This window comes from Notamacropus eugenii, chromosome 6 (genome assembly GCF_028372415.1).
Source record: "Notamacropus eugenii isolate mMacEug1 chromosome 6, mMacEug1.pri_v2, whole genome shotgun sequence".
In the NCBI taxonomy this organism is placed as follows: Eukaryota; Metazoa; Chordata; class Mammalia; order Diprotodontia; family Macropodidae; genus Notamacropus; species Notamacropus eugenii.
Window position 1 is genome coordinate 139,366,343 of NC_092877.1, and position 20,052 is coordinate 139,386,394.

General features: G+C 38.5%; 1 protein-coding gene across 6 annotated transcripts in view; it reads right to left on the bottom strand.

Annotated features, from left to right (window-relative positions):
- Positions 1-20,052, bottom strand: part of INPP4B (inositol polyphosphate-4-phosphatase type II B) — a 958,716-nt gene that overhangs the window by 355,194 nt on the left and 583,470 nt on the right. Inside the window, exon 1 of one of the 6 annotated variants that reach the window (XM_072621131.1) lies at positions 3,821-3,868. The exons of 4 other annotated variants lie outside the window; for them this stretch is intronic. The gene's annotated coding sequence lies outside the window, so the exon portion shown is untranslated. One more of the 6 variants, XM_072621130.1, reaches the window with a different exon arrangement.

Genomic DNA, 20,052 nt, shown 5'->3' on the forward strand with positions numbered 1-20,052 from the left:
ATGCCATGATGTCCTTGGTTTGAGAGAAAAGGTCTTTATCTTGTAGAGTGCCACACATGTGGACCGAAGCTCAGTGTTCCAGAGTTCATGCACAGCAAACAACAATGAGGGAGCCCTTCTCTCTCCACTCATGCAGCTGTCAGCCTGGTACAACCCCTATTATCTCATCGCTTCTCACCTGAACAACTGCAATCATCTTTCAATCTATCATCCATTCACATGCCATGGTGATTTATCTAAAGAGATTTACTGGCTAGATTTCTGTCTGTCTCTTCCTTCCTTCATTCCTCCCTCCCTCCCTTCCTTCCTTCCTTCCTTCCTTCCTTCCTTCCTTCCTTCCTTCCTTCCTTCCTTCCTTTTTCTTTCTCTTTCTCCTCTCTCTCTGTCTCTCTGTCTCTCTCTGTCTGTCTGTCTATATCTCTTTCTCTCTTTCTTTCCTATCTTTCCCAAAACCTTAAACCCAGTGTACTCTGCAGTCCATAGATTGCACACCAGTAGGTCCCTGTCCAAACTCCACTTATTGGCTGTTTTCTGGACCCTCCTGGCTTCAGAGTGATTATCAATAATAACTGCTGTTTTTTCCCTCCCAGTTTGATTTACTTATTTTTTTCTTTTGCTCATTAAGGGGCCATTCCCTAATTACTACTCAGAGAGGCTTATTCAATGAATGGCCTAACCTCATTCTAAGTAAGTACCTGAACAGGCCAAAGTCTCCCATTACATCCTGGGCCATCTCCAGTCATCTTGATGAATATCTGGTGATTGGATTTGGATGTCTCAGGAGGAGAAAGTGAGGCTGGGGACCTTGCACAGACCTCCCTCACTCAAAACAAGGTCAAGTGCAAGTCATGTAATTTCTGTGATGTCATGGTCAACTTTGAAAACAAAGGATGAACACAGATAGATATTTGCCCTTATAGACATGGCCTTGCTGACAAAGGTCCACACAGTTGAAGCTATGGTTTTTCCAGTAGCAACGTATGGCTATAACAGTTGGACAAAAGGAAATCTGAGTGCTGCAGAATCCACACTTGTGGATTGTGGTGCTGGGGAAGACTTTTGAGTCTCTTGGACAGCAAGGAGGTCACATCAGTCAATACTTAAATTAATGTAGGCTATTCACTGGAAAATCAAATACCGAAGCTCATGCCAAGTAATGAAAGGATGGGACTTACTGGAAAATACCTTGATGTTCGAAAAGATTAAAGGGAAAAGGAAAAGGCTAAGGATGAGATAAATAGTGTCATGGAAACAACAAAGATGAACTTGGACAGACCTTGAAGGAGAGTGGAGGACAGACTCCGAGGTCATGAAGAGTTGTTCATGACTGAACAACAACACACAACAAAATTTTGACCATGCAAAGTCTTCCTTACCCCTGATACTCACTCAGCAAGTTCTAGTGGCAGATACAACCTTCTCTGCCTGGCATTTTAATCCCTTCATAATCTTTGACAGTGTTTGTCACTTTACACCCCTAAATGCATGCTACAATCCAGCAATGCTAACCTACTTCCATTTCTTCAAATGCTGCCCTCCATATCTCCTATCTATGTGTCTCCATACACATGTTCTTTCATCTCCACCTCCCTGGCTTCCTTTAAGACTCAGCTCAAATCCAACCCACTATGGAAGGCGTTTCCTAAGACCCTGGGCTACTAACGCTTCCCCTAATAATGTCACTTTCCATGCATTTGCACATCTCTTACAAGCACAGAATTATTTACATGTTGTTTTCCCATTATAGGGTGAGCACCTTGAAGGAAGAGATTAGTTTTGCCTACCTTGATATCCTTAATGCTTAGCACAATGTCTTGGTATACTATAAGAATTTAATAAATACTACTGAGTGATAGCCAGGGTTATGTTTCAGATCTATTCAGAACTGTCTAACTGAAAGGTGCCAGCTAAGTAGCTTATTATACCCAACAGAAGGGGATCCTGGGAGTGGGCTGGAGGAATGTGATATAAGGAATATAACAAAATATTTCATAGCTATAACATACCAAATAAATGAGTTGTCATTAGTTTAAATAAATTTTAAAAATTGGAAACAAAGTAGGTGCCAATCACAGAATAGTTGAATGAGTCATGATACGTGAATATAAAGGAATCTGATTGGAACTCAGAAAAAATATGAAAAATAAGATATGTGAATTAATGCAGAGGAAAGAACATAGATTCATGAACACATATGATTAACAATATAAATGAAAACACTAAAATTCTGTCAAATTTATATATATACAAACACATACATATATACACATACATATACATACATAATACATATATGTGTGTATGTGTAGATATATATAGATATAGATATAGACATAGATCTTGGGCCCAGAAAAAAAGGGGGAGGAAACAAAACCCCATCCTCTTGATAAATAACTGAAAGGCTAGAGGTGAAAAATGTTGAAAAACAACAGATGCAGTCACTTGTCAGCTGCATTTTATTCAAATTACCCCTTGTGACAAGGGAGGAAAACAATGGTATGGAGTTTATTGGCAAATGATTCTAATATTAAAAAGGAATAAATAAAAGTTATTAATGGGGAAAATAAATGCTGCCATAAGATCTTCACTAGGGTATAGTATACACCACCTCACACATCAGTACACTATGCCTCACCCTTTCCCCCCCACTTCAACCACACACATAAATTGGAAGACTTCCCAAGGTTAAGAACTTAAGAGCTTTTCCCACTAAAAAGCAGACCAGCTCCTTTGCCTTTCCAAACCTCCAGATGTTTGGTTTTGTCTTTCCTCCCACCCACTCCCATTTTTTTTTTTTTTTTTGCATGTGAGAAGATCCAGTTTATACTAGAGACAAACTCCCAAGGGGTCGCCCTGCCTTGTAGCCACAGCAGGACTTCACCATAGGGGCTGCAAGGGTGGGGTGGGAGAAAGGAGAAGGGAAGAGCGCCCCAGGCAGTCCTCTAAAGTTATAATTTACAGGTAAGTGGCTGATTTGTTTCTGTCAGGGATCTTCCATATTACAAATTCTCTACATCAAATAATAATGACTGTGGTGATGATAATGGTGATGATTTTTATGACACAAATTCTGAAGGGGAGGAGGAAAAAAGGAGAAAAGGAGAAAAAGGAGAAAAGTTCACATCCTGTAGGAGAGATATGCACATTCTCAGTCACACTCAAGATTAGTCAGATCTTCCACTAACAAAATCACAGTCTTGTAAGAATCTCAGTTCCCCTATCTGTAAAGTGGGTTCAACTAGCATAGCTCCTTGGATACAGGAGGTGCCTAATAAATGGTTGCTGAATTAAGTTGAGAGATCAGCAGGGTGGTCCCATGGACTATGAGAAGCTTCTTCATTCATTAGCAACAGTCTCTGCACATTCACATTCATATAGTAAGGATGCTTGTCATCATTTTCAAGATACAATGAATTAAGGCAAAAGGAAATCATTCATAGCTGGGGGATTTCTAGGAAATAATTCTCATTATGTTTTAAGGCATAATTTAAAAAAGGAAACAAGAAATTTTGAAAAGTGTTTGAGCCCTGGGCTCAAAAGGAACTGAGGTTGAACTCGACTTCAGATATTAAGTGACCCTGAGCAAGTCACTTAACCTATGTCTGCCCTCGATAAAATGAAGGTACATAGCCCATCTCAGGGCTGTTGTGGGAATCCAATGAGATAAATTTGTAAAATGCTTGGCACAGGGCCTGGCACATAGTAGGCACTTATTAAATACTTGCTCCCTCCCTCAAAGCAAACCCCAAAAGTACACCTTACTTTCCATGGAAAAAGAGCTGACACCTTTTCAACCCAAAGAAGTGGCAAAAGTACTGACCTGGATCTAGGGACCTGGCTCCTGGCTCTGGCAAGCTCCTCATCTGTTAAAATGAGGTCAATAATACTTGTCCTACCTACCTCACAGTGTCATTATGAGGAAAGAGGAGGGAGGGGAATGAGAGGCAGTGTAGGAGAGTGGATGGGGGACAGCCTTGGAAATAGGATGACCCAGCTTCACATCCCACCTCTAACTCATACTAGCCAGATGAGCAGAAGGAGTTCATTTCGCCTTTTAGTACTTAGGGAGACCCCCGAAATGGAGAAATTAGAGCTGAATAGATGACCTGCTTCAGTGAGGGATTTCCCATACTGGGGGTTCTACATACACACACACACACACACACACACACACACACACACACACACACACAGAATCAGGAGTAGGAAAAATAAGAAGAGATTAATAGAAAAAGAAGAGAAAAAAGATAGATGGAAAAGAAAGAAGAGTAAACTGACTTTTAAGTACCACTTTCAAATTTACAATGTAGTATTATAGGTTCTAATTTTCCAGTTTGAGGAAAGAGAGCTCCAAGTCACAATTTGTTCAGTCATACAACTAGCTATTATGAAAGACAAGATGGGAACCCAAGTCTTCCTAACTCCTCACCCAGGGCAGCGCTCTCTCTCCTGGGCCACGTGCGGTATAATTGCTATTCCCGTTCTCAATCCCCTGCATAAGATTATTACAGCAATTGAAAATCATTTTCTGCTCATATAATTCCGTTCAAATTTCATGTACATTACATGAACAGTTTGCCTTTTCTCCCAATGGCACCATTACTCAGAAAATAAAATCATTATTGTAGATCTTTTTAACCTTGAAGTCTAGAGATAGATGAGATATTCTCAAAATTCACTTTCCACATTTTAAAAAATAAGGACTTTCAATGGAATAAAAAGACTCTTAAATGCATGACACCTGGTTGACTTGTGATGCTTAAGGGAATATAAAGTGATATTTACTCATCTGGGCAGTACCGAATTAAGCCTCCTTTTTAGCCCTGCCGCAAGCATCTCTGTGACCCAGACAGAGCATATCCAGATTAGCACATAAAGTGCTGGACCTGGGGTCAGGTGGACCTGTTACTACTACAGCTGGACCACAATGTGAACTTGAAGAATGCAAATTCAGCATGAATTATAAAATATCCGGTGGCACTTAATGAGTCCCAATTCAATCAATATACCAGGTAGGAGCTAGTTGAAAGTTTTAATACTTTCCCATCCTTAATCTCCACTTGCTCTCATCACACTTGTGAAGTGCTGCTTCTATATACCATATTACCAGGAGTTGTATAATGTATTTTTTTAACCAAAAAGAACATAAAGAAGACCAGATGGAAATATTGCCAATGCAACAAAGAAGAGGCTTGTCATTATGGCCTTAAACAAAAATGGGATATGTGGAACCGAAAGGTACGAAGCTGGTCAGAGTCATTCTAAAATAAGACGCTGGATTGCCTGAATCTATGATATGGAATATTATAAAACGCACAGATGAAATAAAAGGAAAAAAGGCAAAGGTGCACCAGCTTTTCTTTTCTTTTTTTGTAGTTTTCAAATCACAAGGAATGGATGTGTTACAAGGAAAGAAATGGAGCATCTTTTACTTGTATGACTTACAATAAAAAAAGCAGAGCAGCCATTCAGACAAAAGTGTCGAGTTTAATTAAGGCAGGAGAAAGAAAATGGAAATGAAATGGATGGTGAAGAAATCTTTACGGCAAGTGTTGGTTGGTTCAGTGGTTTTATAAAATCAAGTTCAGATACACAGTTAAAATTCCCAGAGGTGAATGGAGCAGACAAGGACCTAACAGGTCCTTAGAGGAAATGATATTTTGAATAAAATAATCAAAGGTGAATACACTGATCAACACATTTTTTTAAAAAATGTGGATGAAACAGGTTTTAAGAAAAGGATACTTTTCAGAACTTATATTTCTAAGAAAAAAACTCAACCTGTTTTTGAGGGCCAATGAACTAACACTTTTGTTGGGATTGTAAATTAAAACCACTGTTTATTTATAGGTCTTGAAATCCTCACATTCTGGGAGGCTACAGCCATCAATCTTTTCCAGTCTTTTGACTGTCAAATAAGAAAGCACAGAGGGTTAAGTTGGTTTTCAAAGACAGGTTTTTAAGTTATTTTAGCCCAAATATTGAAAAATGTTTATAATACCTCATTTAAAGCATTATTGATTTCAGACAGTGCCCCAGGTTATCCAAGTACACTGTGTAAAAAAGTGAGTGTGCAAATTTGTAGACAAAGCTCTCCATTCCTATTAGCCTATATAAGAACCTTGAAAAAGAGAAGACAGCTCATCCTATGCTGCTAACATTTTATTTTTTTCTTTGTTAAAATATATTTTATTTTCCCTCAATTACATATTAAAGCATTTTTAAACATTTTTTTAAGTCTTTAGTTTTATATTCTATTTCTCCCTCCCCCTCCTCTGAGATATGTTATATACATATGCTGCCTTTTAAATGACAATAACATTTTCATTATATTGTCAAACATAGGATTATCTTAGTTTTTTTTATTTTTAAAATTTTGATTAGTGTACAATAAACTTGAATGAGAAACAGATTCACTGAGACTTTTTTGGGATGCCCAGCTTTATCTTTGCAGAGTCCTGCTGGATGCTGGGCAGAGAAGTCTCCTGTCCTAAGGCTGCCTCTTACAAGTTAGATGATCATCCCAGTGAAGAACCCCAATCAGGCATCACAGAGGGAACTAGACCCAGAAATCATAAGTAGGAGAGCACACACTGGAGCAAATTTCGCAATCTATGCAGCACTTTTGGCGATAGGAAGCATCCGACTATTGCTGGTCAACAAATAGATAAAATAAAATGATTAAAAAAACATTTTAAATACCAATATTTCTCAAAAAATGCAAAATTGTTTAAAATGCCATTATCTTAAAAAGAACCAACATTGCAGGTTACCCCAAGGAGCAAGGAAAAGACACACGATGGATATAATTAAAATGTGGCATGTTAGCAAAGGGGACTTGCATGTGCCAAGTGGTATAAATGATATTCTCAAGAAGGGGAGCCACTCACTGGTAGGAAGAATAATAGGCAGATTGCCTGAATGATGTGCTGGTACCCTTACAAAGGAAGGCTCCTGGGTACTAATTAGATTCTCTAAAGGGGATTTATTTGAAGAAGAAGAAGAAAAAGCAATGGACGAGAATCACACAGTAGGAAAAAAATATATAGATGGCTTATGATCTGTTCAAGAAGCCTCAGTCCTTCCCTGTTGCCTCTAGGATGAAACACTAATTCCTATGTTTAGCTGCCCTTCTCAGAGTGGCTCCAATATATATCTCTCTGGACATTTCCAACTGCTGCCCCTCCTTCCAGTTACTCTGCACACGCTTTATCCCAGCCAAAGTGACCCACTTACAGATTCCTGTGTATGACATTCCATCATCCCCTAACCCCAAGCCTTTACCGCTGTACGTCTCTCTCTTTTTGAATCCCTTCAAAGCTCAGATCAAGGCTCCCTTTACAAGACAACTTTCCTGATTTTTCCAATTGTTGCTTCTCTTGTACTTGTCAGCATATGCGTTTCCACTCAATAATCTTCTTGAGTGCAAATATTGTTTCATTTTTTAGCATAGTACCTGGCACACAGGAGGGGCTTAATAAATGCTTCCTAATTGATTGAATGATTGATTTTTTGCCCTTGTAGATAGGTGGATAGGTAGATGGGGGAGAAACGGATTGAGCTCCTGGCCAGGAGTCAGGAAGATCTGAGCTCAAATGTGATCTCAGGTACTTACTAGAACTGTGACCCTGAGTAAGTCACTTACTGTTTGCTTCAGTTCCCTCATCTGTAAAATGAGCTGCAGAAGGAAACAGCAAAGTACTCCAATATCTTTGCCAGCAAAGCTCCAAATGGGGTCATGAAGAGTTGGACACAACTGAAGCGAGTGAACAGTATAACAAAATGTACAATAACAGTGACTAGCCCAGGTAGGAGATAAATAAATACTGCTTGAGTTGGATTTTGTTTTATTGGTGGAGGGAACTGTCTACAGCACTGATGAGATCAAAGATCCATAAGGTCTGCTATATAGTCATTTCCTGGAATTCTTGCATTCACAAAGGTAGAACTCTAAGCAAAAGATTCTGGAACACAGGTAAAGGGAGTCTGGGCTACATAACTGGTCTGTGATAGATAGGACTGTCTTCATTTGATAAAAAATATAGGAGACTGGTATTGGGGGTTGCTGAATTCTTATTCACAAGGGGATGGTAGCACTTTTAGTGAAGAACAGACAGATGTGGATGGGCACAGGAGGGCTTTCTAAACAGCAGAACTGATATTGTCAAGGAGTTTGGGGAATCAGGCAGGTATTCCAGGAGAGTCTGACAATGGTCACAGCTTCTCCTGGCAACCATGAAATACTTTAGATGGTGAGTAAGCCTGGTTTAGCCTGTCATAATAGGGAGAAGCAGACTTCAACCATGGGAATCAGCCAAGGCTGTTTAGATGGAACAAATTTTCCATTACGAGCCTAGATCTTTTCAAATCTAATTGGTGGGTTCTGCTAGATGCCCTTTTCTTATCTCACATTCCTTTCCTATAACTCAAAATGGTCATTTACTGTTGCTGGTTTCTCATACACAAAACCTTTCAGTTATTCTGCTATGGTAGGTTATGGCAATGGTGAATTTTTAATCTGTTGATTTAAAACTGGCTGCCGGGGTGCTCAAATCCATGGACTGAGTTCGAGTCAATCTGGGAGCTGAAGTTACACCAGCCAAACAAACATGTTTTCATATTAAGAGAGTAATAAGCCTGAGGAAAATTAGCTTCTGAGTGAGAGAAATATATATATATATATGAAATATATATATATATATATATATATATATATATATATATATAATATATGTTCAAGGCAAATAAGGTAATATAGCTATAAAGAATCTTTACTTTTATAGCAGGGGTGGGCAGTGCCATAGGGTCATAGTATTTATTTGGAGGCTTTTTCTCACTGGGAAGGGTTCAAACAATGGCTGGATTACAATAATAGCATTTATTTAGGGCTTTATGGTTCAATAGAACTATCTCATTGATCCTTGCAGCAACCTTGGGAGGTGAGTGGTATCATTATCTCCATTTTACACATGAGGAAAATGAGGCAAACAGGTTAAGTGACTTACCCAAAGTCACACAGCTAGCAAGTGTCTGAGGCCAGTTTTGAACCTGGGTCTTTCTGATTTGAATCCAGCCCTCCATCCCCCTACACCACCTACGTACCTTCATTTCTAAGGGATATTGGGGGAGTAATACTTGTTCAGCCATAGCTGAGACTAGACAGTCTCTGAGGCTCCTTCCAAATCTCAGATTAGACGACTATAAAGTGGAAACAGTGGAAATAAGCCTTTGCTAAGAGTCACTTTGGGAGCAGAATAGAAGGGGGGGAATGTCAGTCTGAAATGAATCAGTATTTGTTGTTATTCAGTCATTTTGGTCATGACTGACTCTTCATGACTCCATTTAGGGGTATTTTTGGGGGGAAGACTCTGTAAATCTGTACTTTTTCTTCTCCAGTGGATCCATTTTGTTAGGCAATCAAAGGTTAAGTGACTTGCTCAGCTAGGAAGTGTCTGAGGTTGGATTGGAATTCATGTCTTCCTAACTCTGGGTCCAGTGCCCTACCCAATGAGCCATCAGCTGCCTCCATAAATCAATACATGGTGAGGTTCATTTTCATGCAGGAAAAGATCAATGATGGCTCACAACATGAATTAAGAGAGTTAGAGCGATGTCATGGATAGAGAACTTGTCTTGGAATCGAATTCTGCCTCAGACGCTAACTATCTGTGCAACCCTATTAACCTCAAGTGCTTCAACATCCTCTTCTATGAAATGGGGTATACATCAGGTTTGTTGTGGGGATAAATGAGATCATTTCTGTAAACCACTTATAAATGCTAATTATTGCTATAATAATAAGTATTACTATTACATCTCAGAACTGTCTCTGGATTTAATAAGGGTGGGGGTTCAGTTACTAATGTGAGGAGGAGAGTGTTGGAGAGTAAGAAGTTTACTGTTTCATGCTATTGAATAAAGCTCATTCTATCTAATTTATTCCCTAGGAACTACATTGCAGGAGGAAGGAGCAGTTTCCTGGGGAGGTCCAGTAAAACTAGAAGGTCCTCCCAAATAAAATTATCTCCTTGACAGATCATACCAATAGGACATCTCTGTCTCTGTCTCTCTCTTCTTCTTCCTCCCTTTCTCTCTGTCTCTGGCTCTGTCTCTTGGTCTCTCGGACTTTTGTGAGGACCAAATGAGATAATTCCTATGAATAATTTTCTAATTCTTAGTTACATTAAAGTAAGCTATTATTATTTATTATTATTCATACAAAAGACAATGTGGTGAAGTACACACAGAGCTAGCTTCAAGTCCAACCTCCCACACATCCTGGCTTAGTGATCTTGAATAAATCACTCAACGTCTCAGTGATCTTGGCAGTGTTTTGACTGTAAGCAGTAGAAAAGGTGCCAGTCTGCATCGTTAGAGTATTTCCTCATCAGGAAGTTCTCTACGCAAATAAAAAAAAAATCACAGATCTCCTCCCTCTGAAAGATCTAGGTTCAAGACTCCCCGCTGACACATCATAACTGTGTGACCCTGGGGAAGTTTCATTATCCCAGTCTCAGTTTTCTCATCTATAAAATGGAGATAATAATGGGACTTATATCCCAAAGATGCTGTGAGGATGAAATGAGATAACATGAAAAGAAATCCTTCTCAGTCATATCCAACTATCCATATCCCCATTTGGAAATTTCTTGGCAAAGATACTGAAGTGGTTTGCCATTTTTTTACAAGCTCATTTTACAGATGAAGAACTTCAAACAAACAAGGTGAAGTGACTTGCTCAGGTTCACACAGGTAATAAGTGTTGGAGGCCAGATTTGAACTCAGGTCTTCCTCACTCCAAGCCCAGCGCTCTACCCCACCACACTACCTAACTGCCCCATGTTAAATTCTAGGTATCCCTAACTCTCCCTTTATTTCTATCCTCATGCTGTTTCCATATATTTGATTAACATCTACCTGAGAACATCCTCTTTGGAGGAGAATTTGAGTTGGGGATGAGAGAGAAAAATAGGGGAGGAAATTTGGGGCACCCTTAACAAATAGATGCTGAAAATAATCTCCATGGTGAACTAGACAGCCAAATGCCAAAGCAGGATGTCACCTACACTCTGCAAGTCTCTGGAACCTTGGTCTCTAAACTACTCTGACCTCTTCTGGTCCAATTTAGACCACTGCCCTCTACTCTTCCCAATATCTGAAAGAGAAAAAGAAAGAGGAATAATATGAAAAAGAACATTTGTCACTAAAAAAAAGTAGGTCAGACTCCAGTCTTACATGATACTCTTTTTCCTAACTCAGCCTAACTAAACTATCTCTATTAATATCTTTTTGTTTGTTTTTAAGCAACATGGAAGAAAATCCTAGTGTGGAAACTGCCTCTCCCAATATCATACTTTAGAGTCTTGAAGACTTGCCTGGTTCTCAGAAAACGTGATGATTTATTTGTCCAGAGTCCTACAGCTACTACATGTCAATGGTAGGACTTCAACCCAGGCTTTCCAAGGGTAAAGGCCAACCCTCTACCTATACAATGGCTGGTTCCTCAACTTTTTCCCAATAATAATAAATAATATTTGCATAGGTCTATACAACTTACAAACAAACATATTTATATATGTACACACACATATATATATACAATATATACATAAATATAATTTTAGATATTTATATAAAACAAATATTTTATATTATAAATATAATAATAAACATACATCATATTATAAATATATATAAAATCTCGCTTGATTAAAATCATCCAAGCACTAAATGAACATTTCTAAGTGCTTCCCATATGCCCAGCACCGTGCTAAGCATCGAACCCCATAGCAGTCATAGCTGGCACATATATACTTGATTTTATGTGGTTTATCACACTTGAGTCTCACAATTACACCATAAAGTCAACGTTGGCGCCATAGAAGCTCCTCCAGAAGAAACAATAACTGTCCTAGGAACCACATTCCGGGCTTTTCAAACTAGAGCATGTGTCCCTCCCTCCCTCTGAGGGATTTATCATGTTATATGATCATGTTTGGGGTAGAAAGATCAAATATCCCCTTCCATGATCAACTGAGATTTATTTTGCCAACACATACTTCATCTTCTGGCATGAAAGGCCACTTTCTATCAATGCCATTTTGAGGTTCATAAGATTTAGTGACATTGCTGACAGCTTAAAAAAATGCCACGTCAAGGACACCCAGAGCATTTGGAGGAAGGGTGGTAGTTAAAGGGGAAGATGGCATTAAAACAGTAGATTTTAACAAATCAAAAGCAAAACGTTCCTATTTGAAGTGGAAAAACTTTCCTTTCAAATTAAACTTAATCTAATCAATATTACGTGTTTAAATTTTTTTCCAGTTTCATGAATATTTTAAAGGATAATAACACTTCTAGGAAAGCCAACACAGTATAATGAATATAGGAAGACCAGGGCTCAAGTCCTATTTCTGATAAGCACTAATTGTGTGGCCCCTTTTGCAAGTTATTCCATTTTTCAGTGATCCAAGCAAATCATTAAAGCCATACATTACTGACAAGTTCCTGATCTCCATTGATGAAAAGACTTTCTATAAGCTGAGTTCAAAAATAGAATTCTAGCATACTGGCACAACGTAGCACCTTTGCTATTTCTCAGTTCTGTGACAGGTGTTATCATAGTATGCATTTTAAGTATATTAACCTGTCCAGATCTGCTCAAAGCCTCTCAAACCAATAATACTGCCACAGCCTAATTGCTTTCTGGGGTGAAAAAAGACATCTAAGAAACTGATGTCAGGTACTAGGAACCTTGATAGATTACTATGGGATGGAAGCAAATACAAATAAATCAGAAGTTTACAAAAGAGAAAGCGATCTTACCAAATCTGATGTCACCTTTGGTGTAGACAGGCCTCAGCAACAAGAATTATCCTCTCCCTTCTATTTTGCCTCTAAGCAATAGCCTGTGAAGTAGAATCTCATTCTGTCTATTTGATTAAAACAACACCATAAACTTTCTTGCAGGAACTACTCCTTAACATATTCATTCTTCACCTACCTAATATAACTTTTAAGCAACATGAAGAATGAGCCCAAGAGATTTTTCCCCAGTTAGAGAAGTATTTGAAGAACAAATCATTTGAGAATGCCCTGGATAGTATTTCTAAGCCCTCCTACCATCCACGAAAAGTCAAATGATCCTACTGTCTACCAAGAGCTTTTTAGAATGAGGTGATTCGTGAAAGCAATTTTAGAGAACCCTTTCCCCGTAAAGTAAATCAGATGCTGGTTCAGCAGTTCGACAGAAGCGCAAGCTCTCTTCAGAAAGGAGCGAAACAGAAAGGGTCACTTTTGATAGCCAGGACTGAGTAAAAGATGATTACTAGTGACACCCACTAATTCATTTTATAAGTTGGCAAAGATGAGTAAAGACACAAGTAGGGCAGAGGAATGGGACTTTGTCCCAAGTTGTCGACATTTAGAGGCAGCCAATAGCATTGTCCCAGACCAGGAATTTGCTGCCTAGTGACAGCATCCCTAGTGGTTATAGTCTGTAGAAGCTCCTCGCCACCCAGACTCACTCTATATGATGGTGACCATATCCTCCGTGTTGTTTTTCTTTTCCTCTGATATAGCCTAGGTGAGTTCCATCAACTCATTTCATTCTCTTTGCCCCAAATTTAAAAAAAATGGCTAATTGCCGAGTTTCTATACACTTAATACAACATCATAAGGAGGGATCTCAATATTTGTGGGTGTGTGTGTGCATGTGTGTGTGCATGCTGTACACATCAGGAAGGGGAGTAGATATATCATACACAAAGTATTATACTCATCCCTTCTACATCATGACTTTTCCCATCAAGGTTTCAATGCATCATGTGTCAGCTTAAGAAAGTAAATGGAGAAAAAAAGGAAATGGGAATTCTGGGGAGTTCTGAGGAAGCTGTAGACAGCATGCAAAGGTCAGCAGATGACAAGAGCCTATGACCAAATACTTAACCCAAATTTTACAATAAGGTACTATAAACATCCCATGAAAGAAAATAGTCAGACTTCTCTGATGAAGGTAAGAGCCAAAAAATTTTTCCAGATTTTTCAGATTGTGGGGGCACCATGCTCCTAACCCTTGCAATATGGAAGGGATAATTCTATAACACTCAAAATTTTCAAAAGAACCTTGCAAGAGTGATTAAACTCAATAGATAGGAAAACCTAAGAACAAAGAGACTAAGCAATTTGGGGCATTTTGAAGTGAAAAGATTTACATATGGCAAGATTGAGTGTTGTTTTTAGTTGTGACTGATCCCCTTTGGGGTTTTCTTGGCAGAGATACTGGAGTGGTTTGTCATTTCCTCCTCCATCTCAGGCTAACAGAGTTAAGTGACTTGCCTAGGGTCACAGAGCTAGTAAGCATTTGAGGCCGGATTTGAACTCAGGTCTTCCTGACTCCAGGTCTCACTCTCTAGCCATTGAGCCACTTAGCTTCCCAGAGAGACCCAGTACCTATGTTCAAATACTTGCTCTACCTTTTATAATCCAAGTGACCTTGGAAAAATCCTTTCACATTTATGAGCCTTTGCCTCCTTATCTAGACATAAGGAGAATAATATTGGCATTGCCACCAACCAGGGTTGTTGCATCAACAGAGATAATGTATATAAAGTGCTATATACATGTTAGACATGACAATTAAGGCCACCTCTCTAAACTGTTGTCAGAGGGACAGTGTATGGTAATCAGAGAGAATAACCTCGGAGGTCACAAGTCTTCTGATTCATGACACAAGTGCCTTTAAGAAGCCAGTTGAAAAGATGTGCCCACAAAAGCTTAGATTTATTTTTTAGGTCTTCAACCAAGTGAAAAAAATTAAACTTTCTTGACTTTTACTCACCATTATTTACACACACACACACATTTTGTTTTCTAAAGTTAGGAGGACCATACCGATAGTCATTTCAGCAACAACATCAGGCAGTCCTTGAGTCATTTAACCTGAATTTTATCCTCTATCTTTATGGGAAATGCTTTGATGTAGACAGATAAAAAAGGGGGGGCTTCCCTAAGTCTTCGGGATGTCATAATTTCTGTCATCTTAGTCAAGTCCTCCATTTGACTTAAGGCAGGAGTAAAACTAAGCAAGCCTGGATAGACAAGATGTGATCCTATTTTAGAAATCCTTCATTGAAAGATATTCCCCAAACTGACTATGAAATCATTTTAAAACCTCACATGTCAAAAAAGCAGAGCTTCTTTTAGCTTTTCTTAAGCAACCAGAAATTTAAGCAACATGTTCTAATGGAAAGAACACAGTGCTTGAAGTCCTATGAGCTTGGTTCAAACCCTGACTATTGTCATTTCATGACCTGTGGGTCTTTGACAAATCACTATCTAGCTCCTGGCTTCTATTTTTCCCTTCTGTAAAGTCACAGTATGTGAGGAATAAGTTAGGTGATTTGTAAAATCCCTTTCAGTTTAAAATGTATCATCCCATGAAGAGGCAATATAACTAGGAATGGCCTTAGAATGAGGAAGATATGAATTCAAGTCTTGCTTCTGATACATGGTCAGTTGAGTGACCAAAAGAAAAACAAAACCTCATCCTCACAGTGCTTCAGGACAATTTAGATTATAATTTGCAAAGCAGTGAGGAGAGTTTCCACAAAAAGAGTTCAATATACTGATGCAATAACAAGTATGGATTTTTAAAGAATGCACAGCCCACTGTCAAATAATCGGCTGGAATATTTATACAACCAATGGATACCTTGTAAATTCCACTGGTACTCTCTTAATGACAAGAGAACAAAAAAACCTCTCAGCATCTCAGGTTAACTCCCATTATCCATTTATTAAAGGTTAAGGGACAAGAGCAAATCCAGATGAGCAGGTGTGACTGTGTAGATAAATTGATAGATATGTATACATATACAATCATATATGCATATATATCCCTTTAGGACATGCAAAATGTTCTACTTATATGATCTCATTTTATTCCCAAAACAATTCTGTGTTATAGATCCCCCTTGAACAGATAATAATCCTGAGGCTACAGGAGGACTTACCAGAGTCAGATAGCTAGTAAACATCTGAGGCAGGATTCAACCTCAGGTCTTCCTGACTCGATTAGATAATACCTCCTCTGACAACACTACAGATCCATCTGAGAATGTGAGAAGGTTTCGTTTTGGGTCTATTTAGTTCTAAAGAAATTAGTGTGTAATTATTAATAAAGTGAACTTCAAGGACTAGGGCTGTACTAAAAGCAGCACCTGAAAGCCATACTACTTTTAAAGAAAAGGGCAGGAGAGATTAGAGATCTCTACCCGCCTGGCAAAACTTCTAAACAGAAGGATCATGATAGAATTCTAATCACTGATGAAGGCCTTGCAAATAAAGTCATCCAAATAGGGATGGTTTCATCTCTGTTGGCAGATACCTGTCGGGGGTGGGATGGGGGAAACATGGTTAGCAAGTATATTCATTGTCATTTCTTTGCATTTGAATCATATCAGTGAGTAGTATTTCAATGGCAACTTATAATTAATATCTGGAAGGACATGAAAAGAAGAAGCATGCCTTCTCTTTTCAAAAGAAATCTCTCTTTTTAGAATTCTACCACACATTAATGGTTCTTCTGAAAATGATCTTTCCACAGGGATCCACTTTTGTACCATCTTTCCCCAACAGTATGCTTGAAGTATGTACATTCCACATATCTACGATCATGAGTTAAAAGGGACTTTGGAAATCATTAATCCAACTCCCTCAGTTGACCAATGAGGAAATTGAGGCTCAATGGACTTTAAGTGACTTGCAATAAGTCATAAAGGTAGCAAGTGGTAGAATCCAGTTTTGAATTCATGTCCTTTGATTCCAAATTCAACATTCTTTCTCCCTTAGCCGTATAACGCTTAAGTTTCAGCGTTAGGATACCCTGCATCTGCCCTGCAGAGCAGGCGCAATCAGGGAGTCAGGGATTTCATTTCCAATCTGAGCTTTCCTGACAGTTTTGTTTTCCAAGAGCATATATGCATAAGCATATAGAGCATTCAATTAAACAATTAAATCAAATTAAGCCACTAAAATTCAAGTAATATTGACAAGTTGCTTTTGCTTCCTCCAGCACACAGAAGCTTTGAAATATTTCATGATGTAATTTTCAAAAGCTGCCATCTCAGGGGAATGTTTCAAGCTAGAATCTGAACGTTTCCATTTCTTTTCATCCGGACTGATTCTATTTCTTGTCATGAGTGTGTTCTCCTAAAAGTGACTTTACAGGCCCGTATTCCTGTGGTATCCATATTTGTAGAGGTGGACTCCATTGAATCAACTGACTTCTGGATTTTCTGAACCGGGGGCATTTCAAAGGAAAATAAAGGCCAGCCAGAAGCAACTTTCACTGACTGGGAAAGCGGGAGCAAAGGGCACCAACACAAAACCTTCCCATTGAAAACTGCCCTTCTTTTCTTCCTTCTTAAAGTGAATGACTGTGAGGTGGAATAGGATTTGATGTACAGAGCTCCAGAGGATGTTCCCTATCTGCAGATGAAGATAAGCTCCCTACAGAGGCATTATGGCTTCACAGCAGAGAGTGCCGGGCTCAGTGTCTACACGGTCTGGGTTCAATTCCAACTTTCACCCTTACCATCTGCATAACCAGCCAAAGTGGAGTGAAGGGGTCTGTATCTGGCCATAGCCACAAAGGTTGAAAAATCAATTAAACTTCATCAGAGATAGTAATAAAGTTCTAATTAGATCATTGCTCCATTTCCATTCATGGTTTAGGTCTCAAACCACCCTGTATTTTACATTTTTGTGTGGTAGCAAAACCCTAAGAGGACAGAGACTTTTGATGAGTCCTAAACTGCGCTGGCCTGAAGTTGACCACTGTGAAGTGACCAATGATGTTTGTTCTGCCAGATTCCATTAGCCTCTGTGGAATTCTCTCTCAAACCAATGGAAACTTTGGCCATGGGAAAGAGCCACTAAGCTCAGGGAGTATCTGGCTCACCATGATCAGTCCCATGACATGGTGGGGGCACCAGGTCAACTTTCAGTGCCCTGGCAGCCAGTACTGCATGCTTCACAATTTTTTCTAATGTAGAAACATCTAACAGTTAGCTCCTCAAAAGCCCAAGATGTGCCCTCTCTGTGTACACTGAATGCAGCACGGGGTTTGGGGGAGCCAGGAGAGGTCAGTTAGTCAGACCACTTGTATGCCTATTAGACAAGATGCATCTGGGACAGATTAAAATCTAACCTATTTTAATATCTTCTGTTTAAGGATATTCTAAAATACCTCAATCATCATCTTCTTAAAAAAAAAAACTAATAAAGTAAAACTAGTAAAGAAAATGGACTTTTTAAATCTTAACTGAGGAAACACCTTAAAAGAATAGTATTATGAAAAGAATTCTAGATCTGGTCCTCAGTTTCCATATGCATAAAATGAAGGAGTTCATAATAGTCTTATATGTAAGATGAAGAAGCTGTGAGATCCATGGACTAGGTCCAGGGTCATAATGGGGCCAGATAGAAACCCCAGTTCCATGACTCTAAATGAATTACACTAGGTATATCTCTAAGGTACCTTTCAACTGTAAAACTCTTTGAGATTTTTATATCATTTTCTGGTGGAAATCCTGTTTTATAGTTACCTCCCCATCTATATCTGTATCTATATCTATATGTATATATGTATGTGTGTATGTGTGTAGGTATATACATATATATGTTTGTATATACATACATACACACACACACAAACATGCAACACATGGCTTTGGAAACCTGATAACATTCCTTTGTAGTCATATTACTTATGGGAGGGAAGGGAATTACTTAATGGCATTTTTTTGAACACACGATGGATTTATAACCCTACCGTTTTCCTTATTTGTTTGTTTTATAAACATGGAAGAAAATAATGGGGCTGCACAGGGTGAACCAGGGAGCTCTGAATCTACAGTCTCATGTGTTTAAAACTAAGTCCCTTCTGCCCTGGGAAATGACTAGGGAAACATGACCCAAGGAAGAAGGAAAGGTAGATAAACAAGCAGGCAAGAAGATAAAAGGACAATATCATTCGGCTACAGGAACAAAACATAAAGGAAAAATTCTGCCCTTCCTATTCTGTCTACAAAAGTATTATTATGCCTCTAATTCAAATTGCTAAATTTGTTTCCCTATACACCATTTCTCAAATTTTTATCTGTAGAAATCAGGACTTTCAGCAGCAGCGATATGAGAAATCCTGAACCCATTTTAATCTCTCTTCCAGTAGAGAGGGCTTTTTTTATGCATAATGAGGATTTTCTTCTGAGAAATCCCCAAGTTCTTCTTTTAAATGATAACTAATCTCAACACTTCTGTAGAATTATGTCTAAATTTGTGCCATAAGGTGATGAGGTGATCTTGACATTCCTACAATTACTAAGGTTCATTTACATATTAATGTCAATGCAGTTACTGAATTGACTTTTAAAGCCTGTGGTGGATAAATTCTATTAGGGAAAGTTGTTTGTGGTTCAGAGATTAAGGAAGCCTGACTGTTACTTTCTATTCAAATTAAACAGAAAATGACGTATTTTAAATTTTGGATAGATAAGCTAAGAGATTGTCCTGTTAATGTCAAAAGAGGAGAAAAAATACTTTTTTCTTCCATCTCTTCTCTCTGTCTTTCCCTTTTCTCTATACTACCTTCCCACCTTTCTTATTTTTCTTCCCACCTCCAGTTTACAGAAAAGAAACTGAGACCTTTCAAAGTTTTATTTTCCTCTTTGCAGATAATATGATGATATACTTAGAGAAACCTAGAGAATCAAATAAAAAACTATTTGAAATAATAAAGCAGCTTTGGCAAAGTTGCAGGATACAAAATAAACCCACATAAATCGTCTGCATTTCATATATTACTAACAAAGCTCAACAGCAAGAAATAGAAAGAAAAATCCCATTTAAAGTTATGGTAGACACTATAAAATATTTGGTTAGTCTACCTGCCAAAACAAACCCAGGGTCTACATGAACACAATTGCAAAACACTTTTCGCACAAATAAGGTCATATCTAGGTAATGGGGCATCAGTACTCGTGAGTAGGC